The sequence below is a fragment of the Cygnus olor genome, chromosome 27 (assembly GCF_009769625.2).
Source record: "Cygnus olor isolate bCygOlo1 chromosome 27, bCygOlo1.pri.v2, whole genome shotgun sequence".
NCBI classification, from domain to species: Eukaryota; Metazoa; Chordata; class Aves; order Anseriformes; family Anatidae; genus Cygnus; species Cygnus olor.
This window is the reverse complement of record NC_049195.1, coordinates 399,473-414,777: the sequence shown is the minus strand read 5'-3', so window position 1 is coordinate 414,777 and position 15,305 is coordinate 399,473. Positions and strand designations below refer to the sequence as shown.

Below are 15,305 nucleotides of genomic sequence, written 5' to 3'. Positions count from 1 at the left end.
TTCAAAATTGTTTGCAAGTGGGTTCAGGCAATGAAAAAGTTAAAACAGGGATTCTCTCTCTGCTGTCACTTCTCTGCTGAGATACAAGTAAGCAACCACACAAGTGCTGCTTTCTGTTCTTTGCAAAGTAAAGGACCTTCATTTGAACCCCCCAGTGGAGGTGGCTTAATGAATCATAGAATCTAGAATGGCTCGGGTTGGAAGGGACCTCAAAGATATCTAGTTCCAACCCTCTGCCATAGGCAGGGATGCAGCCCACTAGATCAGGTCACCCAGGGCCTCATCTAACCTGGCCTCAAACACCTCCAGGGGTGGGGCATTGACAACTTCTCTGGGCAACCTGTTACAGTGCCTCAAATGAAACCTATTTTGTTCTGTGCTGCAAAATTCCTCTAATGGACTTGCAAATGATTTTCACAGAGCACCATGTCCATACCCTTTTGGAAACAAAGTGGAAATAAGTCCCTTTTTGGCCTGATCCTGCCCATACACATTTGTCAACAGAAGCTGCCATTTACTGCTGCAGGTTTGAACAACAGTCACTCATGAACTTGATGTAAGATGGCAAAACTCAGCTTGTCTCCTGCCTGGGCACCATCTCTCCAAATGACATAGGCTTCATCTGATGGGTAGCTGCAAGCAAAACACCAGTGTGAATGTGCACCAGCAAAGCAAAAATGTCAGGAGCTGTCAGCCACGGGCTTCTTGCAGTCCTTCTTTTGTTGCCACATCTCAGGGTCAGGAGATTAGGCTCCAGCAATTCAGCAGTATTGGCAGCTAAAACTTGGCAGAAACAAGAGAACAGGGACGATAAATGCATGCTGCTTTCCTGGCCCGCTCCTGCTACCATTCTTCCCAATATATAAAGACTCTCCCTTGGCTAGTTGTTTGTGAAAAGAGGACTGGGAATGAACTCTGAGACGTGGCTAAACCTATCTCCTCCATCCTCTGCTAAATACAGGCCTTACACCAGAGTCAGCAAGTTACCTGTTAACTATTTGGTGCAGCCCCTGAGGTACCAGACGTAATAGCATCAGGAAAATTAGCTTCTCATCTGAAGCTGTCCAGTTGAGTCAGTGTTACTGCATGTTCCCTATTACTTGCACTTCCCCACATTCAGTGACAACGTTTCAATGAATATTATTTGGCCATGATGGTCTAATCAGCCCTATTGCCAGAAGCACAGGAGGATTTCTTGGTTGTTTGTATCCCACTGGCTGCCAGAATCTGGTCTCCATTTACAAAATATTTTGCATATACAAAGGCGAAGGAAGGTCTCTCTCCAAAAGTTACCAGAGGCAAAACCATCTCGATGTGAACAGTAGGGATCCAACAATTTTGCAGCTATGCAGACTTTGTCTTCTCTCCCCCTGTTGATTTATTACATGAATTCTGGCAACTGCAACTTTGCAACCCGTGCTATTTATCTTTCGATATAGCAAGCACAGCAGTACATCTTCCTCTTGGATCGCTGACTGAAGCCTCAGTAATTTGAGTACTTGGACCAAAGTAGTCTGAGATCCTTGGACCAAAAGACCTAAGAGCACTCTGCACTAATTAAACCTCATAAAACTCTTCCTGGGTCTTACTGCCTCCATTTTGCAGATGACAAAACTAAGGATTTAGCTCTGATGGCAGATCAGGAAGTATGTTGTTCAGTTTTTAAAATACTTCCTCAAAAGAAATAGTTTTGTGCTAACTCTAATTACATATAGCACTATGGGGGAAACACACAGCAATTAAGTCACGACTGTACACAAGATCAACCATAAATATATGTAGGTCAAGAAACCTGTAGTGGTATTTTCCACTAGGTGGTGGTAGACAGCATTTTCAAGAAGGGTTGTTCACTCTTCCCTTCTTTACCTTATAGACCCAGGGTCCGCCCAGTTCAGTATTCTCTTCCCCTAACTCCATATTCCGGAGGAAAAAGCAAAAATGTCACTGCTGGTGAGTAACAAACTACCTTTCCTAGAGTACTTTCTCCTTTGTCTTCTTAGGCAGCCATGAAAATACCAGGGGGTTCATTTTTACTTTTTGTAATCACATAAAAGGCATTCCTATTATTGATATAGATGTTCCATGCTGGGTTGTTAAAAACTCCTGAATTCCACCTGTGGGATCCACATAGAATATTGTTAACGTGATCAAGGCAAATCACTTTTTTTTTTTTTTTTTAACAACATAAAACAAGATAGGGAATTGGAAATGGACTACGGATCCCAGACCCAAAACAATCATCTCTGGATATAACTGGATGTGAAGTTTTGATTTTCTCTTTTTGGAGATCCTGTACTCAGATCAATGACACATGCCCAAACTGAGGTGACATTTTGGTTTAAACTGGGAATTTTGAGTAAACAGAGGAGATGACAGCCAAAAAGATTTCAGCATTTAAATTTATGCCAGTAACGCACTTGTTGCATATCAAGAAAACCCTGACCTGTAGTCCTGTCCTTACCATTTTATTTTTACAGATCCATGAAGAAACAAATAAAATAAAACTGGCATGCTTGGGGAACATACTCATTAAAGGTTACCTCAGACTATTGCAGTAATATTGTGTTCTCTGGCTGCAGAGAAGGACACACAGCTCAACCTAAAGGCTCAACTGTCCCACATCTGTTTCCCCTTATGCAGACTTCTAGTTTCACATGGGCACAACCTCACCACAAAATCAAGTCCCTACTTGCATGCTGTCGTCAAGATGTTCCAGTGATTCAAGCTGGCAAATATCACAAAAAAGACAAACAAACAAACAACAACAACAAAAAAAAACCTATTTGCTCATGTACTCTCTAATCATTACTACTGTGATTACATTAATACTATAATATTTATCCTGCATTATGAAAGCAAGCATAATGACTAATTAGCACAAAGAACAGAGGGAGGAACTGGGAGTCCAGGACTGTTGGTCTTAGCTGAGGAAACTCAGCATTTTAGGAGTACTTACAAGGTTTAGGCCAGTTAGGGAGGGATTCTGGAGATGTATTTTAGACAGACAGGTATTTTAAACTGGTTGAATTGGGACAACAGGCATAAGCCTTCTATGGTGACTAGCTGTCTAGATGCAACAACACCTCACCTGTTCAGGTAAATCCAAGTGAGCTCTGAGGACCTTACCTCTCACCCCTTCAGATAATCTCCTAGATTAGGTGTAGTATATAAAGGAGAACTACAAAGGGAAGGCTTCTTCTTTAAGGTCTCAAAGGTCTGCACACTAAATGATTAATGGCTACTAATTTCCCTTGATAGCTTCTAAACCCGCAGTTGTTATGAAGGACAGGCATATGCATATCCTGTATTTCTGATTCTTCCAACCTCTTTATGGTCCTGTGAATCATTCAGGTAGAAAGTGACTGTTTATAAAGACCATTTTTGTAACAAAAAATTATATATGCTAATAATCCCTGCAAAATAATGCAGGGCAGTGTGATCACATAAAGTGGGCTCTGGGTCCCTGACCAACTGGCTATTTTCTGATATTTGACGACACAGAAAGCCACCTGGAAGGTAATTTGTCTATTTCATAGGAACAAAAGCCTGAAAATGCTTTGCTAGGTTTGAGCCCATGGTTCCAGGGGGTCTAATTGTGTCAAACTCAATTTTTTTTGAACACTAAATTCACCTTTATCATCTTTCCCTTGCTTGTCCTTGGAATTATTGTGACCATGAGGTCTGTTTATCGGTTAAATTTGTCTGACTCATGCGTGTATGTGAACTTGCCACTTGCACTTCTCTTGCCAGCTTACCTATATTTCACTCTGCCATCTTCAACTGAGGGGTGCCAGGTTGGCAAAATTAGAACATTTATTTGTGAATCCAGATTAAAAAATTATAGGGCTGTGGCTCTGCCAATGATTTCCGAACACAGGAAGTCCTCAGAGGGAGACTGAATCACTGGATACATACAATCCATCTTCCAGTATAAACTTCTGTCAAGAGTGAAACTGCTGCAATCTCAATCAATCTTGCATTACTAAAATGTCCCTTATATCACAGCTGCAAGCTCCTCTGCCCTAACAAACAAAGGCTATTAACATTTAAAAGCTACATTAAATATATGTATATGTTTGGGTTAAAGCCAGGCACTAAGTAATGCTAAGGGATCGATATCCATAATCAAGAGCATATACAGCCGAAAAGGTGCATTGAGACTGTGTCCAATATAGTTTTCCATATGGTTCATTTGAAAGCCTTTTAGAAGCTTAACAAGCAGAGGACCTCAGTGAATGTGGAACCAAACGATGCACAAGTATAAGAAGCACAAACACTCCAGAGGCCTTGTAGAATCTATGGTCTTAAAATAAGCTCCTAGGTTTTAGTAGGATCCGATGAAACCCTCTTTATATGGGCAGTGGATGGAAGGGGTCAGACAGCTGGTGAGCAAATACTCAGTAAACACTCTGAGCAGCTGAAATCTGCAAACAGCAACTATTAAGGGAAAGACCTGAAAGATCAACAAAGAACTGCAGGTCTGGGTGAAATGATGCAATGGATTACAATTAGTGTCACTGGTCTGGGGAGCAGAGGCCTTCCTATCGATTTGGGTTTCTGTTACAGCTATGAGCCACCTTAATCAAATAACAAATTGGGCTGGTTATGGAGAAAGCTCAGCATCAGTCGATATTATCTCAAGGACACCTACGGTAGATTTGCACTCTGCCGTTTGAAGCATAATTTTGTTGTAGGAGAAAAAGTAGGAATTATCGGAGGCGGTGGCTTGGCTGTTGCTTCCCAGAAAGGCAGCAAGAGGCAAAAGGATTGGTGAGTCAGTTTGATCTCAACACATCTGAGAACTGCACATACTTGAAATGGCAAAACCCACATTAAAGCAAGTTACCGTTATCAAAATCAATTAGGAATTTCAAATTTTGCCAAGTAGCTCAGAGAGGAAGCATCCATCTCTTCTGATGTGGGGTATCGAAGCAGCAGGTGTCTGCCATGGGGCTGAAACACCCAGCTCTCTGCACTGGGGTTCAATCTGCTGCACGTCTGACATGTCCCATCTCTCCCCAGGCTGAAAATTCTGAAAAATCTGAGAAAAGACAGATATATGTGTGTGGTGGAGGCATCTTATTTTGGGGGTCTCCACTTCCTTGGCTGCCTTCTCTTAATTCTCCTGTTATAAAAGTTGGATTATTATTATTTCATTTGAATTAATCCCTCCCCTCACCCCAAAGGCCAGGGCTAACTGCAGCCTGCACTGACACCACACGAGCGCCATTTTCCTGGGCGCTCGGGAGAGACACCCCCCCCCCCCTCCTCCTCCTGCCCCCCCAGCCCTAGCGATGCGCCCCGGTGAGCCCCGTCTCGCCTCGTTGCGGGGTCGGGAGCCCACCTCATGCCGCGGCCCGGCCCGGCCCGGCCCTCCCGTGCCGGCCGCTGCCTCGCCGCCCCTGAGCCGCCCCAGCAGCCGGGCCCTCAGGGGAGGACGGCAGAGGAGCGCCCGGCGCCATCTTGTCGGGGGCGGAGCGGGGCCCGGCCCGCCCCGTGCTCTGCCTGTCGGGGCGGCCCCGGCCCCGCCGCACTCGCCGCTGCCGACCGAGCGGAGCGGGGTCCGGCGGAGCCGCCGCAGCAGCCGTCAGCGCCATTGCCGTCAGCTATGGCAGGTGAGCCCGTCCTCCTCCTCCTCCCGCGGGCAAGGCGCTGCCGGCCGGCCCGAGGGAGCAGCCCCGCGGGCGCCTCCCCCATGGCGCCTTCCCCTCAGCCGCGCCGTGGTCAGCGCTCTCGCCTGCCGTCCGCTGTCACCTCCATCCCGGTCGCCTGCCGGAGGGCTGCCATAACATCCCCTCGCATCCTCTCCGCGGGCTTCACCCGCTCTCCCGCCGCCCTGCCGAGGCTCGCCTCTTCCCTCCTGCCGGCGAGGGGCTTCCCGGCAGCCTCCACCATGTTGCCGGGCTGCGGTTCACCTTGGCCTGGCAGCTCCTGCCCCCTCCCGTGCCATCCGCGCCCCCCTCTCCTCCGTCCTTCCTTTTCTGCGTTCAGCCCCTCCATATTCTCCCTGGCTGCGTTCCCTGCCTCCAGCCCGTGCGGGGCCGGGGCGGAGGGGCCCCTACCTGGTGGCACGGCCTGGGCGGCCGCGGCTGCGAGGGGGCGGCGAGCGCCTGAGGTGGGCACCTGCGGCGGGAGCCACCTGCCCGCCGGGCGGGCGCACGGCTGGGGGCTCGGGGCTGCCTTCGCCATTCCTCGGCGGTCGTCGCATGTGGAAATTTCTTCTATTTAAAACATAACGTGTGGTAGAGCCGGCGGCTCGTAAACGGGGTAAAGAAATGCAGGTTAATTCTCCCCTGATCCTGAAGGGGTGGGCTCTCTTGTCTGATCCCGTTCTCGTGATATACTTTGAGTTTTTTTTTATTATTATTATTCTTTTAATTTATTTGGGGGCTGTGTGTGTTGTTCTTCTTTTTATTTTATTTTTATTTTTTCCCCGTGCAGATCCTGGCAGTATGTATTTCTATTTGTTGCTTTTGACTTGTGAGCCCTGTTCAGCATCGTGCAGTTTTCTTTTGTTTTAAGGTATGTTTTTGGCAGAACCAAGTGATGTAGGCAATACGGAAAAATGCCCAAACAAAGCTTGTTGAAAGCCTCTGATTAGGTTTCATTAATTAACTGATAATTTATAAATATCTGTATTGTGCATTTCTGTCGCTGGCAGGTTTTGCTTTTTCATAAAAGATGAGCGTGTAGGTAGAGACTCGTATACACTTTCATTCTTGTCCCTTCATTTTGAAGCCATCGTTGTCATTTTGTAGATACAGAAGACAGATACTTAACACAGCTTGGGGTCTGCTCTTCACATATCCCAGACTGCCCTGTAGGTGAATGATGACGTGGGGCTGATCCTGGCAGAGAGCTTCCAGCAGAGCCCATAGAAAATTCTGGCAGGAAAGAGAAATCCCCAGATGTATTTAAGACAAGGTAAAGACCTTACATGATAATTATTACCATCTTATTGCTTGCTCATACCTGTTAGTATGAGTTCAGTGCCAGGTAAACACTAGGCTCGGTGTTGAACTTGACCAGCTAAAATAAAAATACAAAATGCTCAGTTTTCATGGGGAGTTTAATATGCTTGTGTATCCTCTCTTCTGAGATTGCAGCATGGCGTTGCCATTCTTGAGTGTGCTTTAAATTACCCAGTTTAAGCTTAAAAAATGAGCTGGTTTGGATAGTGGTTTTACTGGCACCTGGAGTTTGATGCAAGCTGTAAAACCTAGCGGAGAAGCAGAACAAATACTTGAGCAGTTAGCTGCTGATGTGCTGCACGTTGCCAGAGTGAGACTCAGGCTGCACACCTTGATCTGCCTGGTGATTTCATTATAGGTAAAGGATTATTGCAGCAAGTAGCTCAGATTAGTAAACTGGAAAATAATCCTTGGGAAATGTAGAACAATTGGATTAGTAGTTGATGAGCTCTTGCAACCCTACTCCTAGCTTTAAGTCATGATCCAGACAACTTGAAATTAGAGCAGTATTAACCTAGAGCTGCACTGGAAGAAATTCAACCGTAGGCTGGCAATGAGGTTAAACAAGCCCTGAGATTTTTATCATGGATTTAAACAAGCCTTTGGCTTCAGGAGAGATGCAAATTAGAGTTGAAAATGTCTTGTCAGAGCCCTGGGGATAAAGGAAGGGGCTAAGGGCTTCGATTCTCTTGGGCCGGTTGGGTTCCTGCTGTTCCTTAAGAAACCAAGTTCGTATGGTTTAAAATCCATCCCAATCTGTCACTTGTCTCTAAACCCTACTTCTAGCTAGGCTTAGATTCAGTGCGTGTTTTCTCAAGGCATCAGGCCCTCACGTTGAGTTAGATATAAAGAGAGCTAGATGGAAATTAGGCTCTGTGAATGTCTGTTCTGCGTCTTCAGTAGGGAAACAAATCTAAAGGAAAAGCGGCTTTCAAATGGAATAATTTGAGCTGCAGGTTGATGAATGTTTTCTCTGGTGACAGCGCCAATTTAAGCAGCCTTCATCCATCACGGGCTGTGTGCTGCCAGCTGTGCCATGACCCTGTGGTGCTGCTGGTACCACTGGACAGATGGACACTGAGGCAGTGAGGCTGAGGAGCTTTTTTGGGTTAGCCCACAGAAGTTTACTTTTATGTTGAAGCCAGATGTGCATGGAGAATTTTTACCTATTCCATACTGTCTGGTTTTTATTTATTTTTTTTAAGACTGCTAATATGATAATTTGTTTTCTTTTTTTGAAGCTAACAGGGAGTTAAATTCCAGTAGAGAAATAAAAGTTGTATCTTTGTTGGTATCGCTAGTCTGGAGGCTTTTCTTCAAGGGGAAGTTTAAGGTACTGGCAGTGTTTGGGGTGGGAGGGTGAGGAGGGAAACCAATCCTAACAGGCAGTGGTATGACTGTGTTTTCCCCGTATGTGTTTCAGAGACTCTGTAGAAGATGCTGCATTTGTGTACAGATACTATTTCAACGTTTTAAAATAAGAACTGTTGGGGTTTTTGTTCTTTGAGAATCTCTATTTTTTTTTTTTTCTTTCTTCCCTAATATAGCCAAAACTGTCAACTTCCTCAATAGAAAGGACTCTTACTGTGCTGTGGAGTGTGGCTTTGGGTGCTGCGTAGGTTGTTCAAAGCTAAATGGTGGCAACTTCACTCATCTTTAGTGTGGATTCCTGAAGAAGTGTCTGGTAAACTTCTCTAATGACCTAATCTGAATTACAGTTAACCTTGTCTGATCCTCGTGTGTACAGGGGAAGTAAACTGGCACGCCTTTGTGAGCTATTCCAGTTCATTGCAGTGTCCTATGCAAGGTGATTTTGGAAGAATTTATTCTGCTGTAGCTGTGCTGCTGGTATCTTTGTGTGAATGACATAAGAAAAATAGTGGGAAAACCCAAGACCAAAGAGATTCTCTGGAGCTATTCCTTCAATGGATTTGTCTTACTTTCAAACACTTCCTTAGACATTTATCCTTATGGTACGAAAAGAAAATGCAGAGAGCTGTGCAAAATGTTTTTTTCTTCCATTGAAGATGATTGTTTATGTATTGCTGAAAAATTTATTTGTATCAAGTACTCTTATTCTGAAGCCTTAGTGGTCATGAAATGGTCTGACAGCAGTTACAGTGTTTTATTTTACTTAAAAGTTGCAGGAAGAAAATATTGACAGTCAAGATGAGTAAAGAGATGTGCAGCATGATGGAGTGTAAGACAGGGATAAAATAAATCATTTAAAATGAAAGCTATTTGCCGTGTTCCCTAGCAATTCCCAGGGGTGAGGTGCATTAAGACATTGTGCTAACTTCGTGATACTGCACATAATACTTCTGTCAGTACTGGCGAGCATATTTTCTTATTAGCATATTACAGCTAAATATTTCTATTTGTTATTATTGGTCTTATGACAACGTCTATTGTGAAAAGAAGAGTCTGATAGTCAGCCATTTTCAGGTATTGGGAAGGAAATGTCAGTTATTTGCATGTTCTTCTATTAGAAATGAATCTAGGTGTGAATTTTTTCAAAAAATTTTTCTCACAGCTCTGTGCAGCCTGGGCCTGTGGCCCCAGTGCAGCGTTGGGCTGAACAGTTTTCAAACTCTGGGTTTGGAGAAGGATGACCCAAAACCCAAGTGTGGTCGTCTTCAACCTGTGCAGCAAGAGAGTACTGAAATACCATTTCTTCCTATCTCATTCCTTAATTGTATCATTTGTGGAGGAATGGCTGGGTTTGGGGTAGTGTTAAACTACAATTGCACAGATTTATAATTACAGATTCAATGGTCTGAATCTCCTTGTGCCTCAGTTTTCGGGCAAGAACAGTAAAGTGGAAGTTACGGAGGCCAGGAGGGGAAAAAATGAAATTTCTTCTCTCTTATGCTTCAAAAAAGAAAAAAGCTGTCCTATTCAGGTGAAAGGGAGCTTCTTGAACTTCTTTTTACCACATTCAGGCAGCCAGAGTTTTTGTTTTGTTTTGTTTTTCCCTTCTGCTAAAATCTACATCATTAACTATGCGAGAAAATTGCCATATATTGCATTGGTAAGACTGAGTCGTGTGCACCTTAACATGATGATATAGCTGATTTTTATCTTGTGTATTATGGAGACCAGTATATCTTTCTTCTCTGAATGAGTGATGTTTTGGTCTTGTACTTGCGTCAGCGAAATGCCAGAGAAGACGAGCTCTGTCTGATAGTTGTATTTTTAGGAGCAGATGGGAGCAGATTAGTCCACTTGTAAGTGTGTTTGAGGAGCTCCAAGGAGCAGCACGGTACCTGTAAGTATTTTTGAACTTTTAGGCTGTGCGGTATAAAGGCAACACCGGAATTTATTTACGTGTGTGTGTGTGTGTGCATACTTCTATATAATAATAATGTGTGGATTTAACAGGTGTTTGCCTGTTATTCCTTTGTGACTAAAGGGTCTGTTAATTTAGCATTGTTTCTATTATGCTTGCTTTTGATTGAAATTGCTTGAAGTATGGACTCAAATTAGTATAAATGGTGAAGGAGAGATTGACTCACCGTGGCTCTGCGTTTGACTGTTTTGAAATCTAATGACTCACAAATGGCTGCATGTCCCCCATATTTGTTGTCCGAATTTATTTTTAAATCAAATTATTGCAGTCATTTGAACAGTTGGCTGAAGCATTTTGAGAATGCGTTGTAGACAGGAATGCTGTCATAGCAGAGAAGTAAAAAAGCAACTTTAGGAAGTTTCTGTGCAGTTGCATTCCTAGGCATTAACCTTGTGTATCGATGCCTTGAGTAAGTTCGGGCTCTAAAAGTAGGCATTTTAGTTGGGTTTACTCTTATTTGTTGCATGGCCATGAAATAGCAGCCTGGGGCAATAAGCCCTGTTTTAGTGGTATGCTGGCTGTTAATGTGCGTGTAAGATTATAAAAGTTAAGAGAATAAAGGACAGTTTGGAAACTTTAAGAGAAAGGCACCTGAAATGCTGAGCGTACTGAGTGTGCTCTTAGCTGTGTTTATATGATGAGGTGGTTAACGTGCTGTTAGTGAATTTACCCCAGTCTTTCCGTGCTCTGAAAGTCACTGCTGATCCACTATTAATAGTGGGAGGAAAATGCTGCAAATCTGACTGCTTGAGTCTCCTGTGAAGCACATCTGTATGATGCTTGTGGTTTTCTAGCACAAAAAGTAGTGATTTTGCAGGCTTCTGTTTTCTGGCCCTGTTTCTTTTATTACTTACCCATATCATCTTGAATTTTGGCATGTAATTCAGTGTTTCTGTTTTGTTATGGAAAAAAGGTGCCTATTTATGTATTCTCATTGGTATTCAAGGTCGTACAGATTATTTAAGAAAAATGGTAACGTGACTCCATGTCATGACTTGCACTTGATTTACAAGCTTGGAATGGATATAAAATGCTGCACCACAAAGCTAGCAGCCTCTTACTGTGTGTGCTAAATAAAACTAAAATGTCCCAGAGTTGATGGTATTTATTTGGCTATGTTGTAATAAGATTTGACTTTCAGTGGAGTGCTTGTGGCAGGAAAAATCTTGAGTTCTACAGTTTTTGCTGTGTGTATTACTCCCCCTTTGTGGGGAGATGCCTGTATTCAGAGCCTTGCCACACCTGAGCTAAGAAAACACATCCTTTCTTTTGGTGCTGATGAGAAATATTGTCCTTGGTATATTTTGAAACACAAGCTGTTTCACAAGTTACGACATTTTTTTTCATTTTTTTTATTGAAAATGAAATGTTTCTGAAAGTTGAGGTAGATGTTCCTAATTCAAGAAGCATTTGCTTGATTGTATTGTAACAGAGTTTTTGATAAAGGCTTAAAGAGCACCTTTTCCTGTTGAGCATTTTATTGCATGCATGCTAAACCAAAGGAGTAATTGGGATTCAGACTGACAAAAAGCATGTGGCATACCATGAGTTTATGCTGACCATTACAGTTATCAGTATAATTCTACAGGACTGTCCTCTGGTGTACTCAGACTGTTAGACACTTGTTGCTTATATGTAGCTTATTTTAACTTGCCTGTAGATGCCTTTTACAACACAAGCAAAAAAAATAATATGCTGGGATAATTATTTTTCTTTTTAATAGCCAAGCGGTCTGTTTTTGTTGTAGTAAGATAGTATATCTATTTATCTGTTCTAGCTAGAAAGTGAAAAATGAATGAGAACTGCTCAATTTGCAGTGTATTTATTTCAGACCATAGGAATCAGCAAATCTGGCTCGGTATAAGTAATAATCTGGTGTTGCCTGGCCCCTCCACTTGAAGTAGACCAAGGTCTAAGGTCTATGAACTCGGGGTTGGGCTTTGCAGTGAGCTGCGGTTTCCATTGCCCATCTTTATGGGGAGAAGAGTTTGGTAACCTGAGCTCTTTCTGAGGCGCCGTGTGATCCTTCTCATAAAAACATAGGTCTGAAGAGCTCCTTCTGCAGAAGGGGAAGAACTCTGATAATCTTCAGCCCAGGGGCCTTGTAAACATCCATTGCTAATGAGCCTTCCTCTTTGGAAGGGATCAAAAAAAATTTAATGCTTTTCATGAAGATGCCTAATAAGGCACAACTGAATCAAGCAAAACTATCAATTAAGCCTTCTATTGAGTTTTTTAGTATAAATGAGCCTAAACCCAAAGAATATCTGGCCTTGCCTTTTTTTGACTGTTCTGTTTTGGTAAAGATTTTGCCATTAGTGTTAGCTCAGTTTTAAATCTCGCTTCTGTGCACTGTTCTTGCTTCCTAAACCTGCTGAATCCTAGACTACAGGACAGTACGCTGGGTGCGTTAAGACCCGAGTCTAATTAGTGTTTTTATTCTGGGGGCTGTTGTGACAGATAATGTTTTGTTGAATGGCAGGTAATAGGTTTATTATGGAGAGAGCACAGCATGTGGGTATCTTCAAAGGAGACTCTATCTGTATTGGCCTTTTCTCCTCTTAATTATTCAAATGGAAAATTTTGTTTGAGGGCAAAATGTATGACTAAATCATATTATTCCAAATAGTAGCTGCAAAGACTTCTTGCATTTTAAGTGATGCCAATTAAGTAAGAATAATTGTGATTTTTTTTAAGTAGTGCTATGCAGACATCTGGGAAAAAAAAAAAGCCCCCCAAAGAAGAAACCAGTAGAGTGCGATATTAACGTCACAGTATGCTTGCTTTAAAAAAAAAAAAAGGGGGGGGGGATAGTTTTGGCAGTAAAAATCACAAAAAAGTATTACATTAAATATTGCCAAAATACTTTTCATAAAAAGCATGTCTTGCTGAAAAGAATCTTTCAATAAACAATACTTGACATGAATACTATTATAAGAAGCCTGAACTCTGTCAGAATATTACATTTTTTGCGCTTTTCCTGAGCGGTCAGTACAGTGTAAAGTGGAACGTGCTATTCCTGTCACTTCAGTTGGAGAAGAATTCACTTTTTGTTCTTACGCATTGTTGCTGAAGGGATATTTAATACATCGAATATATATGAGAATATTCTTAATTAACTGCTTACATATGGAGAAAAATATTCAAAGCAATTGTACTAAGTTACATCTTGAGTCTCTCCATGCTAACGTGCTAAATGCCATGCAGGTTAGACGCCAGCTGCCTTTCAACAGGTGCTGCTTACCTCCGCTCTCTGCTGATTGTCCCTGTGGAGTAAGAGGACTGAACTGGCGATGGCACGTCGACTTCTCAGGCCAGGCGTGATCTACTAATGCACGTTCATACAGAAGTGGGTCAGGACTGCTGGGCACGTATGCATTTTCACCCTAATCTGCCTGAAAGATGAGTATGGGAAGTTAACCAGCAGGTCTGGTTAAACGCAAGCCTGTCTGTACAAACACTTCCAGGCTTGTTGTGAAATTAATAAATCAGTAATTGGTGTGGGAATGAAATGCAGGGTTGCATACAGTTGTTTAGTGTGTGGGCAGAGAGTAAGTAGTGCTGGCATAACTTAAAAATCATCAATGGCAGTAATGACTTGATTTATCCCTGTGGCTCTGACTATGGCAAGCCGAGCTCTGATTTGAGACCAAAGCTCACGGGACCAACATTTGGTCCGCAATCATTGGTATTAAAATCTCTGCAGCAATAGACAGTCAGCTTCTGCATCGTCTTCTGCCAGTTCAGCAGAAGGAAATTCTGTTGTTCTAGGTTTGTCTCCACATAGGTGGGGGCTTGAGGACTCTGAATCTCAGCATGGTGATGACTGACTTCTGGGAAGGTGTTTGGTTAGATGTGTCAAAGTTGTACTTGGAGCAGTCACCAGTGTTAGGCCAGAAAATACTTGGCCTACAGAGCAGAGAGTACTTTGTAACCTGGTAAAAGCTGCCTGCTCAAAAGCACGTGAAGAATCATGCTCTCTCTCCTCTCACTGCTTGGATGCCTAGAAACATTTTCCCTGCAAGTGGTATAAATTTGCTGATTATTCCCAGGAAAGATTTCTTGAAATAATCTTGAAGGAATGAAAGGTCACTGAGCAAGGAGGGCATAATTCTCCCAACTGGATAATTAAAAAGAAAATTAAAAAGTGTGCTAAGTTTGAGATTGACTTGTGCCCATGCTTTGAGGATTAAAAGGGCTTTTTCATTTCAGATGGAGGAGGTCAGGATTGGTGGGAGGAGGAGCTGCAGCTGCTGGAGCAATTGGGCAGTGCAGTGAAGCTGCATTTGTCATTTGCTTACTGAACCATGAACGAGAAACCAGAATAACTGAACACCAGTATGGCTATCTGCTGTTTTCTCCCGATTTTAAGATATTTAATTTCACAGCTAAAGTTTTCAACCTGGCTGGTTGGTCTTTAGTGCAGGTAGATTTCTGGGCATCTGAGCAAAGTGTATTGAATTAAAAACTGTGAAGATGTTTTTTGTATAGACGTGGTTTGCCTTTAGAAAATGAAAATAACAGCAACTTCAACTGAAGGATAGAACTTTCCACGTTCTTTGCATAGCCTGTACTCAGAGCAGTCTGTTTCCTTCTTTGAAGAAGCATAGCCTGCACTTCTGAAACCGTGTGCAGTCAAAAAAATAAGATGGATAAGCTAAACTATGAGTGGGCTAACTAGAGGGTAACAGCAAAATAATGCCATGGTAATGCCAACAAATGACAAAATCGCAACTTCAGCGGATCCAGCATCAGGTGTTTCAAGTCTAGACTTAGTATGTCTGTTTGCAGAGCTGCTGCGTTTTGTGATCTGCAGCATTGAAAGGGTTGGAGCCGTTGGGCTGATTGTTGGCTTTTGCTTGTTAGCTGCGGCTGGAACCCATGAGGGCACCTTGGATGCCTTCCTGTGGTGTCACCTCTGAGAAGCGGGGAGGCTGAAGGTGCTGGTGTGAAGTGTAATTGTAGGCTTCCAGTTTGCAGCTTGT

General features: G+C 43.0%; 1 protein-coding gene across 3 annotated transcripts in view; it reads left to right on the top strand.

Annotated features, from left to right (window-relative positions):
• The first annotated feature begins 5,471 nt into the window (after window positions 1-5,471).
• Window positions 5,472-15,305, top strand: part of SLC23A2 (solute carrier family 23 member 2) — a 58,198-nt gene continuing 48,364 nt past the window's right edge. The window contains exons 1-2 of one of the 3 annotated variants that reach the window (XM_040538327.1): window positions 6,447-6,522; window positions 8,519-8,655. The gene's annotated coding sequence lies outside the window, so the exon portion shown is untranslated. Of the gene's footprint in view, window positions 5,616-6,446; window positions 6,523-8,518; window positions 8,656-15,305 lie in introns of those variants that run through there. The other 2 variants (XM_040538324.1, XM_040538326.1) reach the window with 2 other exon arrangements.